Source organism: Taudactylus pleione, unplaced genomic scaffold, assembly GCF_031769625.1.
Source record: "Taudactylus pleione unplaced genomic scaffold, aTauple2 ptg000117l, whole genome shotgun sequence".
Lineage (NCBI taxonomy): Eukaryota > Metazoa > Chordata > Amphibia > Anura > Myobatrachidae > Taudactylus > Taudactylus pleione.
The window spans coordinates 14681454-14685924 of record NW_028284519.1 but is presented as its reverse complement, the minus strand read 5'-3'; the positions used below and the strand labels follow the sequence as shown (position 1 = coordinate 14685924).

Here is a 4471-nt window from a genome sequence, read left to right as displayed (position 1 = left end):
TTTGGGTATATTTATCAAAGTAATAAATAGTGATTCAATACACTGCTTGCTTAGTTCAGGAGAAAAGACTTTAGAGTCCTATGCATTGCAAGAGTAAAATGATGTTGTCAATATTACTGACTTTTCATTTGCCAAATAATAGGTTAAATAATTCTTCAGGGTTTTAAATTAGCTTGAAAAAATGTAGCATATAATCTCTTTGGCCAATGACATACACATTTCTATAGCTAACCATGACATATGTTTTGGGTATATTTTTTGATCATATTTTGCCAAAAATTGACCAAGTAAGTCTTCGTTAGCATAGTGGTGAGTATCCCTGCCTATCACGTGGGAGACCGGGGTTCAATTCCCTGACTGGGAGTTTTGAACTTTTAATCTGTTTTCTGTGTGCTGTTTCACGTTGTTTCATTGAGATAACAAAAATGCCTTATCTAAATTGAATCCAGGGTTTATGTCAACTTGAAAAAAATCTTGCATGTAAGCGTCATGGCCACTGCTACAAGTACAGTTTGCGAGGTCCCCATGACCTGGCTGTAGGTATATTTATCAAAGTAATAAATAGTTATTCAATACACTGCTTGGTTAGAGCAGGAGAATAGACTTTAGAGTGCTATGCATTGCAAGAGTAAAATGATGTTGTCAATATTACTGACTTTTCATTTGCCAAATAATAGGTTAAATAATTCTTCAGGGTTTTAAATTAGCTTGAAAAAATGTAGCATATAATCTCTTTGGCCAATGACATACACATTTCTATAGCTAACCATGACATATGTTTTGGGTATATTTTTTGATCATATTTTGCCAAAAATTGACCAAGTAAGTCTTCGTTAGCATAGTGGTGAGTATCCCTGCCTATCACGTGGGAGACCGGGGTTCAATTCCCTGACTGGGAGTTTTGAACTTTTAATCTGTTTTCTGTGTGCTGTTTCACGTTGTTTCATTGAGATAACAAAAATGCCTTATCTAAATTGAATCCAGGGTTTATGTCAACTTGAAAAAAATCTTGCATGTAAGCTTCATGGCCACTGCTACAAGTACAGTTTGCGAGGTCCCCATGACCTGGCTGTAGGTATATTTATCAAAGTAATAAATAGTTATTCAATACACTGCTTGGTTAGAGCAGGAGAATAGACTTTAGAGTGCTATGCATTGCAAGAGTAAAATTATGTTGTCAAAATTACTGACTTTTCATTTGCCAAATAATAGGTTAAATATTTCTTTAGGGTTTTAAATTAGCTTGAATAATTGTAGCATATAATCTCTTTGGCCAATGACGTACACATTTCGATAGCTAACCATGACATGTTTTTTGGGTATATTTTTTGATCATATTTTGCCAAAAATTGACCAAGTAAGTCCTCGTTAGTATAGTGTGAAGTATCCCCGCCTGTCCTGCGAGAGACCGGGGTTTGATTTCTCGACGGGGAGTTTTGAACTTTCAATCTCTTTTTTTGCATGCTGTTTCACTTTGTTTCATTGAGATAACAAAAATGCCTTATCTAAATTGAATCCAGGGTTTATGTCAACTTGAAAAAAATCTTGCATGTAAGCTTCATGGCCACTGCTACAAGTACAGTTTGCGAGGTCCCCATGACCTGGCTGTAGGTATATTTATCAAAGTAATAAATAGTTATTCAATACACTGCTTGGTTAGAGCAGGAGAATAGACTTTAGAGTGCTATGCATTGCAAGAGTAAAATTATGTTGTCAAAATTACTGACTTTTCATTTGCCAAATAATAGGTTAAATATTTCTTTAGGGTTTTAAATTAGCTTGAATAATTGTAGCATATAATCTCTTTGGCCAATGACGTACACATTTCGATAGCTAACCATGACATATGTTTTGGGTATATTTTTTGATCATATTTTGCCAAAAATTGACCAAGTAAGTCTTCGTTAGCATAGTGGTGAGTATCCCTGCCTATCATGTGGGAGACCGGGGTTCAATTCCCTGACTGGGAGTTTTGAACTTTTAATCTGTTTTCTGTGTGCTGTTTCACGTTGTTTCATTGAGATAACAAAAATGCCTTATCTAAATTGAATCCAGGGTTTATGTCAACTTGAAAAAAATCTTGCATGTAAGCTTCATGGCCACTGCTACAAGTACAGTTTGCGAGGTCCCCATGACCTCGTTTTGGGTATATTTATCAAAGTAATAAATAGTGATTCAACACACTGCTTGGTTAGAGCAGGAGAATAGACTTTAGAGTGCTATGCATTGCAAGAGTAAAATTATGTTGTCAAAATTACTGACTTTTCATTTGCCAAATAATAGGTTAAATATTTCTTTAGGGTTTTAAATTAGCTTGAAAAAATTTAGCATATAATCTCTTTGGCCAATGACATACACATTTCGATAGCTAAGCATGACATATGTTTTGGGTATATTTTTTGATCATATATTGCCAAAAGTTGACCAAGTAATTCCAAGTTAGTATAGTGTGAAGTATCCCCGCCTGTCATGCGGAAGGCCAGGGTTCAATTCCCCAACGGGGAGTTTTGAACTTTTAATCTCTTTTTTTGGATGCTGTTTCACTTTGTTTCATTGAGATAACAAAAATGCCTTATCTAAATTGAATCCAGGGATTATGTCAACTTGAAAAAAATCTTGCATGTAAGCTTCATGGCCAGTGCTACAAGTACAGTTTGCGCGGTCCCCATGACCTGGCTTTAGGTATTTTTATCAAAGTAAAAAATAGTTATTCAATACACTTCTTGGTTAGAGCAGGAGAAAAGACTTTAGAGTGCTATGCATTGCAAGAGTATAATTATGTTGTCAATATTACTGACTTTTAATTTGCCAAATAATAGGTTCAATATTTCTTTAGGGTTTTAAATTAGCTTGAAAAAATGTAGCATATAATCTCTTTGGCCAATGACATACACATTTCGATAGCTAACCATGACATGTTTTTTTTGTATATTTTTTGATCATATTTTGCCAAAAATTGACCAAGTAATTCCACGTTAGTATAGTGTGAAGTATCCCCGCCGGTCATGCGGGAGACCGGGGTTCAATTCCCCGACAGGGAGTTTTGAACTTTTAATCTCTTTTTTTGCATGCTGTTTCACTTTGTTTCATTGAGATAACAAAAAAGCCTTATCTAAATTGAATCCAAGGATTATGTCAACTTGAAAAAAATCTTGCATGTAAGCTTCATGGCCATGGCTACAAGTAGAATATACGAGTTCCCCATGACCTGGTTTTGGGTATATTTATCAAACTAATAAATAGTGATTCAATACACTGCTTGGTTAGAGCAGGAGAAAAGACTTTAGAGTGCTATGCATTACATGAGTAAAATTATGTTGTCAATATTACTGACTTTTCATTTGCCAAATAATAGGTTACATTTTTCTTTAGGGTTTTAAATTAGCTTGAAAAAATGTAGCATATAATCTCTTTGGCCAATGACATACACATTTCGATAGCTAACCATGACATGTTTTTTGGGTATATTTTTTTATCAAATTTTGCCAAAAATTGACCATGTAAGTCCTCGTTAGTATAGTGTGAAGTATCACCGCCTGTCATGCGGGAGACTGGGGTTCAATTCACCGACGGGGAGTTTTGATCTTTTAATCTTTTTTTTTGCATGCTGTTTCGCTTTGTTTCATTGAGATAACAAAAATGCCTTATCCAAATTGAAACCAGGGTTTATGTCAACTTGAAAAAATCTTGCATGTAAGCTTCATGGCCAGTGCTACAAGTACAGTTTGCGAGGTCCCCATGACCTGGCTTTAGGTATATTTATCAAACTAATAAATAGTTATTCAATACACTGCTTGGTTAGAGCAGGAGAATAGACTTTAGAGTGCTATGCATTGCAAGAGTAAAATTATGTTGTCAAAATTAGTGACTTTTCATTTGCCAATTAATAGGTTAAATATTTCTTTAGGGTTTTAAATTAGCTTGAAAAAATGTAGCATATAATCTCTTTGGCCAATGACATACAAATTTCGATAGCTAACCATGACATGTTTTTTGATTATATTTTTTGATAATTTTTTGCCAAAAGTTGACCAAGTAAGTCCTCGTTAGTATAGTGGTGAGCATCCCCGCCTGTCACGCGGGAGACCGGGGTTCAATTCCCCGACGGGGAGTTTTGAACTTTTAATCTCTTTTTTTGCATGCTGTTTCACTTTGTTTCATTGAGATACCAAAAATGCCTTATCTAAATTGAATCCAGGGATTATGTCAACTTGAAAAAAATCTTGCATGTAAGCTTCATAGCCAGTGCTACAAGTGCAATTTACGAGGTCCCCATGACCTGGTTTTCGGTATATTTATCAAAGTAATAGTGATTCAATACACTGCTTGGTTAGAGCAGGAGAAAAGACTTTAGAGTGCTAAGCATTGCAAGAGTAAAATTATGTTGTCAATATTACTGACTTTTCATTTTCCAAATATTAGGTTAAATATTTCTTTAGGGTTTTAATTTATCTTGAATAAATGTAGCATA

At 34.8% G+C, this 4471-nt stretch overlaps 1 non-coding gene across 1 annotated transcript; it reads left to right on the top strand.

Annotated features, from left to right (window-relative positions):
• Positions 1-4040: 4040 nt before the first annotated feature.
• Positions 4041-4112, top strand: TRNAD-GUC (transfer RNA aspartic acid (anticodon GUC)). Its single transcript has one exon. It is a non-coding gene; the product is annotated as a tRNA-Asp (tRNA).
• Positions 4113-4471: the final 359 nt, after the last annotated feature.